Consider the following 14,330-nt stretch of genomic DNA (forward strand, 5'->3'; position numbering starts at 1 on the left):
AAACCAGACAGGTGCAGTCAATATTACAAATTAGAGTCGCTTATTTTGTTTTGTTGATTTTCCGACAGGGTGGATAAATGATGTATATTGGAACGATATTCCGTCATCCCTTGTCAAATTTGGTTCTGAGACAAACCGGTTTCGGCGTTGTGCCATCATCAATGTCGATTTTCGTTCTGATCTGTTGTTGTCTTTATCCTGTATTTATAGTTCATAGGTACATGAGCATGTATTGTCAAAATTGATGCTTGTGTATATTTAGTTATGTGTATGTGATGTGTGTTCATTCAGAACCGAGGGTGGTTTTCACTGATCGATTTGTGTGGCTGAATGGGGCAGGTAAAAATCCGTAATTTTAGTCGATTGACCATCTTTGTGGTTTTATTGTTTTGGTGCGTTAATTGTTTTGTGTTTAAGCCGTACCTGTGTGATTACTTTATTTCTTGTAAACAAGTTTTAAAGGCTCGAATATTGTGTCAGATATTGTGTTTACCTGTTCGTTTATTATTCTACCGTCGACTGTTTTCTGATTGTAGATTTCCATGTTTTCGAGTACGTTGAGACGTCGGCCTTTTGCTTATATGTGAAGAACCTTAACTGTTTTATTGATGTTTGCTGGGGAACATTCATTCTCGACCATATGATTCGCGAAGTTAGACTCGGGTATAATGTTTGGATTCCGTATTTTTTTGTTGTAATCTCTAATATGTTCTCTGAACCTCGTTCTTATTTGCCGTCCTGTTTGTCCTATGTAACTATGTTGGCATCCGCAGGTAAGCTTGTCTACGTCGTGGCTGCTAAACGGATCCTCTGAGTTAGTGTTAGTTCTTAGTTTTCGCCCTAGATTGTTCGATGTTTTGGATGCTGTGTTAATGTTGTATTTTTTAAAGAAGTTTGCCAATTTATATGGTGCTTTTCCAGTATATGTCATAGTCGTCCAGCTATTATTTTCCTTTTCATTATTTCTTTTTGGTTTTCCACTTGTCCTTCTGAGCTTATCTGCTAGTGCTTTTTTATATCTGTTGTTTGCAGCGATACTATATATGACCTCAAGTTCTCTCTTATATGCCTCCTGTGTAAGAGGTATTCTTTCAAGTCTATGTACCAAGTGCCTTAAATCTGCATTTTTATGCTGTTGGGGCGATTTGAGGTATTATGTATTATTGTGTCGGTGGCCGTTGGCTTTCTATATATGTCACGGTTAAATCTTTTGGCTTCTTTATCAATATTTATCTTAAGGTCTAGATTAGTGGTGGGTAATGACACTATTTTTTGAGTGTTAACACAGTAGCACAGGCACACTTTGCAGTGTTAACACATTGTGTTGACACAATTGTGTTATAACTGATTATCGAAAGTCGATATGAGTGTTGGCACAATATCAGAGCACAGTACTGTGTTACTTACCTCTAACGCCACGTTTGACGCCATTTAGAAAAGTAAATCATGGCAACATTTATCTTCTTTCATACTCCCATGTTTAACTTTGAGTATACATTTTATGCCCTCATCTTTTAAACGTAATACACAGGCAAGATTATGAGTACAATCAACACACAAGCACAATGGACTATGTATGTATAAATGTGCATTTATGATCTGAGTGTCATTCTCTGTGCTATAGAAACAGTCAGCTTTGTGTCAGCTAGTGTGCAACTGTGTTATAAATTAATCGATAAGTGTGCATGTGCGTGCCGCACATTAGTGAGTGTTAACACAATAACACAGCACAGTGCTGTGTTACCCAGCCTTAGTCTAGATAGTTGATTCCTCCGTCTTTTTCGGTTTCCATTGTAAATTTAAATTTCGGTGCTGCTTGTTGAGGTACTCCAGTACAAGCTCTTCGTTATTAGTAGTTAAAACGCATATTATGTCATCCACGTATCTAGCATGAAATGACACGCCTAATTTGGACTTCAGCTCCTGTATGTACTTTTCTTCCAGATTTTACATGAACACTTCCATAAGAATTGCTGATGCGGGGCTTCCCATTCTGTACTGGAGTACTTCATCAAGCAGCACCGAAATATAAAATTTACAATGGAAACCGAAAAAGACGGAGAAATCAACTATCTAGACCTCACGATAAATATTGATAAAGAAGCCAAAATATTTAACTATAACATATATAGAAAACCAACGGCCACCGACACAATAATACATAATACCTCAAATCACCCCAACAGCATAAAAATGCAGCATTAAGGCACTTGGTACATAGACTTGAAAGAACACCTCTTACACAAGAGGCATATAAGAGAGAACTTGAGGTCATATATAGTATCGATGCAAACAACGGATATAAAAAAGCACTAGTAGATAAGCTCAGTAGGACAAATGGAAAACCAAAAAGAAATAATGAAAAGGAAAATAATAGCTGGACGACTATGACATATACTGGAAAAGCAACATATAAATTGGCAAATTTTTTAAAAAAATACAACATTAACACAGCATTCAAAGCATCGAACAATCTAGGGCGAAAACTAAGAACTAACACTAACTCAGAGGATCCGTTTAGCAGCCATGGCGTATACAAGCTTACCTGCGGATGCCAACATAGTTACATAGGACAAACAGGACGGCAAATAAGAACGAGGTTCAGAGAACATATTAGAGATTTCAACAAAAAAATACGGAATCCAAACATTATACCCGAGTCTAACTTCGCGAATCATATGGTCGAGAATGAATGTTCCCCAGCAAACATCAATAAAACAGTTAGGGTTCTTCACATACAAGCAAAAGGCCGACGTCTCAACGTACTCGAAAACATGGAAATCTACAAACAGAAAACATTCGACGGTAGAATGATAAACGAACAGATAAACACAATTTCTGACACAATATTCGAGCCTTTAAAACTTGTTTACAAGAAGCAAAGTAATCACACAGGTACAACAGAAAAAACACAACAACGACTAAAGACAAAACAATTAACGACTCCAAAACAATAAACCCACAAAGATGGTCAATCGACTAAAATTACCGATTTCTACCTGCCCCAGTCAGCCACACAAATCGATCAGTGAAAACCACCCTCGGTTCTGAATGAACACACAGCACATACACATAACTAAATATACACAAGCATCAATTTTGACAATACCTTCTCATGTACCTACGAACTATAAATACAGGACAAACGACAACAACAGATCAGAACGAAAATCGACACAACGCCGAAACCGGTTTGCCTCAAAACCAAATTTGACAAGGGATGACGGAAAATCGTTCCAATATACATCAATTAGAGTCGCATTTGCCAATACTTACCCTGATAAATTTAAGCGTTGCTTCTTGACTTATTAGCAGCATTAGTTTTTCCAGTAACATAAAAAGTATTACACTGAAAAACAAAAAAACTTGTAAAATCAATCGAGTTACGGGTCAATTCAACCGATATTTCTGGAAATTTTTTATCCAAATGGCTGTTGAATCAATGTCGCACCAATTGTTGATTCTGAACTAAGTGGAAAAAAACAAATCCATCAAATCCACAGGCTTCCTAAAAAAATAAATACAATAAAAAACTTTTTTTCTGAAGATTTTGGTGTTGCTTTTCCAGGCTTTGATTCCAGGATTTTCGGTGTGGCAGGCGTATCACGCTACCGCCACACCACGATGACCGTTGTTGTAGGTGTTGTTGTTGTAGCAGTGTTTCGCCCCATCCAATAAGTGTGACCAATCACAAATTGTCATCAATATCCTCTAACGGTAGTCCAAGGAAACTTGCTGATTCAACAGGGGTGGACAATAATGAGAGGTGTGTTAGAGGCGTTGGTTCCACATTATAATTGAAGAGATGGTTGGTGTCATGTGGGGACACATTGCAAGCAGAGCATACATTTTGTATGTCGGGGTTGATGCTGGATAGGTAAGAGTTTAACTTGTTCCAGTATCCAGATCGAAGTTGAGCTAGAGTGACTCGCGTTTTTCTAGGGAGTGTGCTTTACTCTTTTGCAAGTTTAGGATATTGTTCTTTGAGTACAGGATTCACCGGGCAATTCCTGACATAGAGGTTTTTACGTGGCTGACTGTTTGGGTGGTGAGGAGCGGCGGCAAGCAAGTATGCTTGCGGGCCCAGGCTAGCTCGTCGTCTTGGGCGGGGTATTGCACCACCGACCTCACCCGCAGCCAAATGAACAAAAAGGGTTCATACCTGCATATGTATAGGAAAGGAAGGAGAAAGAGCTGAAAAAGATGGAAACATACGTGAGGGGCAGAGTTAAAAGGAGTAAAGATGAAGGCCTGTCCTGTCAGGTGGAGTCTTCCCTCCCTCTGCAGTGCTACTTGCACCGCACCGTGGGTACTGTGCTGACTCCTGTTTACCTTACAGTGCCCCCAAACCTGACACTAGTCTGTCCGTCTGTCACTTGGTCATTTTTCCCTACCACTCACCTTCACCTTACCTGGCCACGCTCAAGCGCAGCACCAACACCAAAAAGTTAAATTTAGGCCTGCATTATTAAAATTTCACGATTTCATCCATACATTATACAATTTATTAATAATTTAATCTGACTTAGAGCTATTCCCTAAAGCTATCTAATTCATTGCCTGAAAAGAAATGATATTCGTAAGGATAAAAGCCCGCTTAAAATTTACTTTCAAGAGGAAGCAAAACAAAATGTTATCATACGATTTCAATTAATTTCGATTCAATTCAATTCAAAACAATGGTTTGTAAAGGCAAACAAAAAAAGTAAAAAGGAAAACTAGAAGTGAGGTTCCTTATACTAGTAGAGGAAAAAAAATGTTTATGAACCACCCTAATATGTTATCTTACTAACTACTATCTTAAAATCTACAGATATAAAATTCAACCAAAATAAAATAAGAGGGCGAACAAAAAAAATTCAAGTACCCTAATCCCTGACCTACTGCAACCGCTCAAGTAAACATAAGATCAAATATGTACAACGCAAAAGTAGGTCATCAAAGCAAAAGAATTAATATGTTTACGAAAACAAAAGGTATGAATGTAAGTGCAAATGTACGTTTGTGACGTTTTTCATGCATGTACATATGTTCGTTGCAATATGTTTTTATTTTTCTGATTTGCTAATTCCTGTTCTATTTTAGCAAGAGCAGGAGTCTGAGCTAACAAATGTACATACAACTAAACAGGTGTATTTTGATAAATTTTTATGTTTCACTCAAAACACTCACCAAGTTACTCTTCTCATCCAACGGCGCCGCTGCAGTTGAGTAGTTCAAACAAAAAAACTCAAACATTCATGTGTACCTATGACCACACTCAGGGTAGCCACCCTCAAACTCAGCCAAGATCACTCGCTAGTGATCTTTGATAATGAGTGCTTTGGCAGTATCAAAGCTGCCCGCGTGATGGTAAAACCCAAAAATTAAAAGTTAAAAAAAAGGTGTGCTAAAAAAAAAAAATATTTTTGGTGCTGAAGGCACACTGTGCATATACACCCTCGGGGTGTGAGGCTGATGGCTAAGAGGTAGGTTGGCAGGAATCAATTTTGCTAATAATCGCGAAAAAAGGGAGATTTAAGTACAAAAGAAACAGCTACAAAAAGTTTTAAAATTCGCTAACTTCGAGTTAGACCCTGTTTTAACAGAAGTTAAAACCACATGTGAGAAAAATAATAAAGTATGTATACCGCGAAATGGCAAAGAAAAATTGAAAGGGAAACGTGGTATCAAAGAATTACCGACGGATCAAAAAGAAATAAATGTCATACCGAAAGTAGAAATGAAAAAAAAGGAAGATGAACAAAAAATGGAAGCAAAAGTGCCACCATTAACTTAGCTATAAAAGTGAAGCCCAAACAAAATTTGTATGGTCAAACCAAAAAAAAATATATTGGCCCCGGAAATGGAGTGTCCTGTTCCCTACCAAATTTGTGCCCCCCTTATGACAATATTTCCAGATACATACATGTACAGATCTATTTAATTAAAATAATGCCATAACATTAAAAACCGATTAAATAATAAAACGTCCCCAGTTATGTTTATGTAATTTAATAAAAGTAATTGAAGTTGACATTTATGTTTAAAGAAAGAATAGAAAATCGAAATTCATATGCCGATTGTCGTGAGCTTATGCACGCTCGCACGTCTGCACTCTTCGAATGTTAACACGTAACTAACTGTCTTTGACAGCTCGGCCTTTCCTGACATTCGTCCTCCTAGGGCGTCTCATCCTCGGTATTTTCGTTTGCTTCATCATAGTCGCCTTCAAGATCTGGACTTAAACGGCACCATGGTTTCATATGGTCGCTGGAGACTACATTACAGTATCTTCGTTGTGTACGTGGTGCGTCGGGTAGATCTTCCACAACGTATCGATCATGAACCAGCTGTTTTGTGACAATATAAGGCCCCTTGAATTTCGGATCGAGTTTGTGTGTGTCACCTGTTGCGGTTGGTACATGGTCAATAACGACCAATTGTCCTTCGTTGTATACTGGTGGACTCGGATGCTTTTGATCGTATCTTAGCTTCCATTTTTGCCTCTCATTGCTGATATTCTGTATGGTGTTCTGTAGCTTCCCCTGTTTGTCGTCGTCATCTGACATGGAAATTTCGTCGCTTAGTGATTGTATTAGTCGATTATCGCTGATGCATCATAAATCGAAATTGAACACAAGTTCGTTGGGACCTATCTTTGTTGTGCTAATGTTTTGCGAGTTAATGCACCACTGGATGTCCCAATCTTTGGTGGTCTTTGTTGAGCATCGAATTGCTGACAATATGGTGTGGTTGACGCGCTCTGCCTGGCCGTTTGCTCGGGGCGTTCGTACAGCTGTTTTGACGTGCTGAATCCCAAAGCGTGTCACAAAGGATTCGAATTCCTTTGATGTAAAGGCAGTTCCTCGGTCAGTGGTAATCCGTAAAGGCTGCCCGAAAATTGCCATAACTTCTTGCACCATTGATAGGACTGGTGTCGTCTTTGTGTTACGTACCGCTTTCAATATCGTGTATTTGGTGAAACCACAAACTAAAACAATGACGTATTGGTTTCCTCGCTTGCTTTTGGTGAACGGTCCGAGATGATCCATATACATTGCTCGAAATGTAATTGGTAGAACTTCGGTGAGATGCATTTGACTTTCCAGTTTTCCTCCTTTAATCTTATTTAAACAGCATTCGGGACAAGCTGCGATATAAGACTTTACGTATCGCCTCATTTGCCTAAACCAAAAATACTTTTGCAGACGTTGTAATGTTTTCTCGACTCCAAAGTGGCCAGCGTCGTCATGACAAGATTTGGTGACACGCCACCTGATAGGCTGAGGAATAACTAGTCGTCGCTCACCTTGGACAATTCGATATAATCGACCGTTGTGAATGATGAAGTCATCCCGGAACTGAGATGCTCCATCGCCGTTTGTTTTCAAAGCTGTAACAATCGTTTTCACATGTTCATCCTGCATCTGCATTGTATAAATCCAGTCGTCGCTGTTTTCACTGGTTATAGCTAGAACTCTTTCAGCTACAGTCTCCGGCTCAGATGGAGCTAGGGTAGGCGAACGGCTTAAGCAGTCGACGTGCTGCATCTTCGAGCCTTGACGATGCCTACACTCAAATTCATATTCTTGTAGGCGTAGCCATCATCTGGCTATACGTGGTGGTAATTTCGACGTTGCTTTTGTCGTCACGATCGCATTGCAGTCCGTAACTACGGTGAACTTCGTGCCTAATAGATACATTCGGAATCTGTCTAGTGTTTCCACTATGGCTAGGACTTCTAATTCATGGCTTGCATAGCGCGACTCTGCATCATTGCACTGACGGCTATAAAACGACACTGGTTTAAGCCCATCAGCTTCCTCCTGCAGCAATATGCCTGACAAACCAAGGTGGCTGACGTCCGTATGCACCTCATGTGATTTACTTGGATCGTACAAAACTAGTACTGGCTTATACGTGATTGCTTGCTTTAGCTGGTCAAATGCTCTATCTTGTTCTTCTGGCCAAATGAAGACTGCGTCTTTCTTTAACAGCTTTGTTAGTGGTGCTGCGATGTGGCTATGCTTCTCTACAAACTTTCTGAAGAATCCGGTCAGTCCCAGAAACTGATGTACTTCTGCGATATTCGATGGTTTGGGAAAATCGCTGATGCATTTTGTCTTGCCATCACCTGGACTTATGCCGGTGTCACCTACATTGTGACCTAGAAATTTGATGGTCTCGCAAAGGAAGTTACATTTGGAAGGTCTGAGTGTGAGACCACATTGACGTATCGCCTCCAAGACTTCTTTAAGCACGATCTTACCTTCGTCCACTGTTGGTGTTGTTATTATCATCTCATCGACGTAGCTGATGACTCGGTCTCGATTACATAATTTTGACGTTACTTTGGTGGTCATTTCCTGGAAGTACATTGGGGCATTGACTAATCCGAATGGCATGACATTATATTCGATTAATCCATCATGAGTAAGAAAGGCAGTATATTTCTTGCTGCATCCATCGGAATCTGGTAATAGCCAGAGTTCATGTCCAATATAGTGAAGAATTTCCCTCCAGCTAACTTAAAGAGTTGCTCTTCGACCACAGGCATTGGGAAGTTCTTACGTTCAGTGACGGAGTTCAATGCCCTGTAATCGATGCACATTCGGCTCTCTCCGCTGGCTTTGCGTACTAAAAGTGCCGATGCAGCGTGTGGTGATGTACTTGGACGGATTATATCGTTGGCCAATAAGTTGTTTAAAATTGTCGTTAATTCTCGTTGTTGCGATAGTGGAACCTGATATCGTTTTCCGACTACTGGTCCCGACTGTGTCACTTTAATTTCCATAGTGGTAGTGGTACATCTTCCCAACGTTGACACATTTTCCGCAAAGCAATCTTCATACTCATGTAACATGGAATTTATATCGTTACGTTGTGTATCATTCAGCTGATCGTTGATTTTAAACATGTTCGATTTGACTTGTAACTGTAAAGACCCATTGTCGATGACCAGCCGTTTGTTGGCTCCGCACAAAATATCTCGTCCAAGTAGTAGGTCATACCCAAGTGTATTGCCCGGTACTACGTATAAGTTTGCGTGGACATTTTCGTTATTGATCATTAACTTTACCTCGGCCTTTCGTGTAGATTCCACAGTTGAACCTCCGAAACCTTTAAAGAGCTTATATGCAGGGATGCATTGCATCGTTGGCATTACTTGTTCGCTTATTAGTGAGTGGTCGCTGCCTGTATCGACCAAGGCGTCGTAAGATTTACCATCAATTGTGACGTGTTAAATTATAGATGGCACTTGCGAAGGTTTTTTCGACTCCACGATTTCTGCTACGTTTGGCTTGGTGTTTACTCGACATTCCTTGCTGTCATGGCCCACTTTCGAGCACTTCGAACAGCGTTGCTTCTTTTGTGGTTGCGGACATTTAACAGCGATATGTCCATGTTCGTTGCAGTTGAAGCACTTCACTGATCTTTGCGATTGTCCAGAGCCTCCACTGCGCATGTTAGTGCTAGACGTTGACGTTGGGTTTGGCTGTATCGAATTTGTTGACTGTACCGTTTGTAAGTTTTCTAGTGACTGTAGCAGCTCATTGCTGGTGTTTAGATTCATTGCTAATAGCGTACGTGTTGTTTGTGGATCGCTTATACCATTGATCGTATAAAAGTTTATAGATGCATCATCTAAATTACCCCGTCTTCCGAGCGTTAACATCTCGTAGTAATATTCAATCAACGTCTCGCCAGATTTTCGCTTGCGTCGGCCAAGTTCCCTGTGAATTTCCGCATGCATGGAGTACTCGCGATTTTTGCAGGGAATGCCGATTGTTGTGAGCTTATGCACGCTCGCATGTCTGCACTCTTCGAATGTCAACACGTAACTAACTGTCTTTGACAAACATAAATAACGTCGGAAAAGCTCATCTCTCAGCCGGTGTTTGTTGTTGCTTTTATCACCAACGTGTATTGTTACTATTACCAATTGTGCCGTGTCGTTTTTGTGTGCGTTGTTTGGTTCCAATTTTAGTTCATGGTGTTGGCTGTTCTTGTTGGTGGTAGCTGCTGATGCCTTCAATGTTGCAAGTTTTGACCTTTTGAGAGTGTTGTAGTGGCGGGACGTAGATATTGTTAGTTATTGATTGTTTTGGTAGTTGTTAACACCTTTTTTTGTAGCGATCGTTGCCTCGTTGTTGAGTACGCCGTCGCAAAAATGTTGCTGTCAAAATTTGTTGTGGTTGTTGCTGATGTTTTTCTTTTATACCTTTTACTTGTTGCAATACCAATTAAGTGTGGCCGTTGGTAAAAATTGTAATTGCCAATAGAAAATAAGTGGTCGTGCTTGTAATTGGCGTTACGCCGCCGATGAAAAAAAATATATATATGTGGTTGTGGTATGTGTTTTGTGCTGTCTATATTAAAGTGGTGTAATGACTGTTGTTGGCGTGGCGCCGCCAATACCAAAAGGATTATGTATTTTTTTTGTTGGGCGGGGTGTCGCCAATTTCAAAAAGACGATGTGTTTGTTGTTGGGCGGGATACCGCTAATTTGGCCTTTAGGCCGCTAACTGAAATTTTCAATTGTGTGCCCAGTGGGTTCTTTCCAAAAGTGCTCTGGAAATATACAAAAACATTAATTTTGGCTAATTTATAGGCTTAAAAGATTGGTGAGGGTGTAATATTTATTGTCTGCATGATTGTGTACTCACCGACATAAATATGTCTGTATGTAGGCGTGCATACATGCATGCAGGTTTGCTATTGGCTTACTTGGAAAATTTGCTATATAGAAGCCAGCTTCCCAGTGGGGGCATGCCAAGGTGGAGAAAGATAAAAAAAAATCAAGGGCAAAGAAAACCATTAAACTCACCTGGAACTTCTGTTGCTGTCTTGCTTCGGAAACCGCTTGGTGGTTGGCCGGAGATCCCTGGCCTTTATCCTTTTCTGCCTTTCACGTTTCGCGAAAACTATTCGGCGCGCACCGTCTTAATATCACTTTGAAGGGATTTTGTTTTATTTTTTTCCTTCTCACTCGATTAAAAGCGCGCACAACAAACTTATAACTTTGGTTAGTTCTCGGGGAACAAACCTTTTATTAAACCGCACTCACTCACACTGGGCACTGATAAAGTAATACTTTGTCCGTTGCCTAACGTTGTGCCCTTTTATAGCTACCGCCGTGGCAGGTGAAGTATTAGAAATTAAAAGACGTTGCACGTTTGATGGTGCGACATTAAATCTTCTCTTTATTAAATAAATTCTTGTCTTTTATAGTAATTGACTTAACCTATACATTCATAAATATCTTAATACTAATAACTAAAAATAAGTACAGAGGACATGGAGTATGCATACATGTACGTTTGTATACAGTCTTTGTATACATCTAGTTTTGTATGCATGACTCCATACATGTAGGTTTGTACATGTTGTTTAGCAACGTCAGCAGATCAATTTGAGTGTTTTGGTATTTTCCCACAATGGGTTGTATGTTTGTATGTATACTCAAAATTTATTAGCTGTGAATCGATATGGGTCTCATATACGGCATTCCATTGATGTTGGTTAACCGTCTGGGTTAGTTCAATAATTTATGTTGGACAATATTGTAATATGATTATTACTAAAATATATTTGGAGTTTATGATGAGTATTATTGCAAGTGTGTTACAGTGGGTATGAAGCATAATGCTACATTACAGTGGGTATGACGTATAATGCTACATAAGGAACGTTACTCAGAAACGAAAAATTCCTACCTATACATGCCAAACTTTCTTTTCGGTTTTCCCGTATTTTTCATCCATACGTTCATACAACCATGCACTCATACATTCACACGCTTACCGCTCCACAAAACGAACACCTACACAGATACATTTGGTTCGTGCCTTGACCGCTCACACTGATGGATTCACACGCTCATAGCCTTGCACAAATACACATCCACATACATAATACAGAACGAAACAAACACATAGGTGCATGGCATTCATCAGTGTCGCTAGGTTGTTAGCAACATAGTGATATTTTATTTATTATAACAGCATGATGCCAAGCGCAACATCTTATTTCCGTTGCAACATTGTGTCCACTATAGGTACAATGTTGTCAATGTAAAGTTGTTATGTTAATATTATATTAATGGCAACATTGCGGCTAAGGCACGGACCTGGACACAAAACACATAAACACATAGCCACATATACACGCTGTCACCCATTCAAGCCAGTATGGAGACAGGCTGTCGTTACAAGGTTCGACGCCTGTTTGCGGAGTTAACTGAGGACCTGCTTGTGTTTTTTGGCTTCAAACAGCTGTGTTCTCAGGAGCGGTATTTCCTCATAACGCTTACGCAGATGACTCCTTATGCCCCTGGGCAGTATTGGCTCATCAATCAGATGTCTGTTGGGATACCCAGGTTTCTGGGTATTCAACAGGAACTGTTTGGTTAGCATTTCATTTCTCTCCCTGATGGGGAGTATTCTCGCCTCATTATGTAGATGGTGTTCTGGAGACATAAGAAGATAACCTGCGGCGGTTCTGAGGGCAGTATTTTTGCAGGCCTGTATCTTCTTCCAGGGAGTAGTCTTTAGGCTTAGCGACCATATCGGGGACGCGTAGCATGCAATCGGCTGGCCATTTGTAAGTGGTAATGAGCGCTTCAATATTTTTTCTCCAAGTACTGCCAGCAAGAGATTTGAGGATTTTATTACGGCTCCGGATTTTTGGTACAATTGTGGCTCCATGCTCACCAAAATGTATATCTTGATCGAACGTCACACCCAAGATTTTGGGGTGTAAGACAGTCGGTAGCGTAGTGCCATCAAAATGGTCGATGATTCAGTCGGTCATAATATCAGGTTTCGCGAGGTGAAAAAACTGGGGAGATCAGGGAGGTAGCCGTTTATTTTATTGCAAAGCTCATCGATCTGTGGGCCTGGGCCTGTGGCCATTATTGTGCAGTCATCGGCGTAGGAAACGATAGTAACTCCTTCTGGTGGCGAAGGTAGTTTTGATATGTAGAAGTTAAACAAAAGTGGGGATAGGACACCACTTTGTGGCACCCCTGTTTAATTCTTCTTGGTTTTGATGTTGCGTTTCTAAATTGCACCGATGCCTGCTGGCCACCCAGATAATTTTCGGTCCACCTTTTAAGGCATGGGGAAGGGTAGACCCTTCCAGATCTTGCATAAATGTGCCATGGTGGGGGTTTTGATTTAAACCGCAATTTATCTGGGTGCTGATGGCATTTGGCGCGGTGGTTGTGCTATGCAGTTTTCTAAAGCCATGCTGATGACAGGCAATTTTGCTTTGAAATAGGGGAGCAAAATGGCACAAGCGTCCTGGCTACTGGCGATAGGAGAGATATCGGGCGATGATCGTTTAGCTCTGGTGTGTTAACTAACAATTATTATAATAATGAAAACTGTTGAAATATAACAGTGGCTGTTGATATTACAGAAATTTCGGTGGCACTTTAGTCATAAGAACAAGTAGTGGTAAGCGCCGTGAGCGTAAATTTCTCTTTAAAATTTGCTCATGCATTTTCATAATATTGACATTTGTCGCTGTTGAAACGACCAATGAAATCAGGCAGTATAAACCACTTTCTTATGCATTCTTAAGAAAGCACACCACATATCAATTGAAGCTTACCTGAAAATGATCCCAGTATTCCTTACAACCGAAAAAGGATTTCACATAACCATGTATGGCTCTTAAAACTTCTAATGGTTCACGACAATTATCATGTATAGGCGTGTTTATTTTTCTGTGAGCTGACACAACCTACAAATTTATTTGCATTCAAAACAAATTCATTAAGGTCTAACAATTGTTCACCTTGTATTTTATTTACTTTTTGTATTTCATTGAATAGCATTTGACGTATAGACATTTCAAGATCAGCCTAAAATGAGAACAAAATACTAATTAGAAACACTTGTTTGAACATAATAATTACTCGTATTGTTTTTAGAAAGAATCGGCTACTTAAATATTAACATTATGAAATATGTACATAACTACGTATGTATAGTCAAATGGTAAAGTTATCGTATTTTGTTATTATAAAACGATGTTTAGCTCATGAATTCTTAGAAATTATGTTAACACTAAAACAAAAAAACATTTTTAAATTTCTTGAAAACTTCCCTATCGGCGTCAAGTGAAATTTACGAGGACCTTGCGATAAGTTAATAGCATTAATGGTCACAATAAATTTCATGGTCGCGCCTTACGATATTCAAATTCACAAAATTTAGATTTCCCCTTTGTCATGCTTGCGATTTTCTCTCAGTACGAAGATGAACATCATGAAATTCTCCCCAAGTCCAGTCTGAAGTAGTTTTCCGTGGTGGTCCAGGGATAGTGAAAATTAAAAAAAT

General features: G+C 39.7%; 1 protein-coding gene across 1 annotated transcript in view; it reads left to right on the forward strand.

Moving 5' to 3' along the window:
- The first annotated feature begins 5,338 nt into the window (after positions 1-5,338).
- The window catches only part of LOC137250349 (sulfhydryl oxidase 1-like), a 189,737-nt gene continuing 180,745 nt past the window's right edge, over positions 5,339-14,330 (forward strand). Inside the window, exon 1 of the mRNA XM_067782977.1 lies at positions 5,339-5,468. The gene's annotated coding sequence lies outside the window, so the exon portion shown is untranslated. The remainder of the gene's footprint in view (positions 5,469-14,330) is intronic.

The sequence above is a fragment of the Eurosta solidaginis genome, chromosome 4, assembly GCF_040869045.1.
Source record: "Eurosta solidaginis isolate ZX-2024a chromosome 4, ASM4086904v1, whole genome shotgun sequence".
Classification (NCBI taxonomy): Eukaryota; Metazoa; Arthropoda; class Insecta; order Diptera; family Tephritidae; genus Eurosta; species Eurosta solidaginis.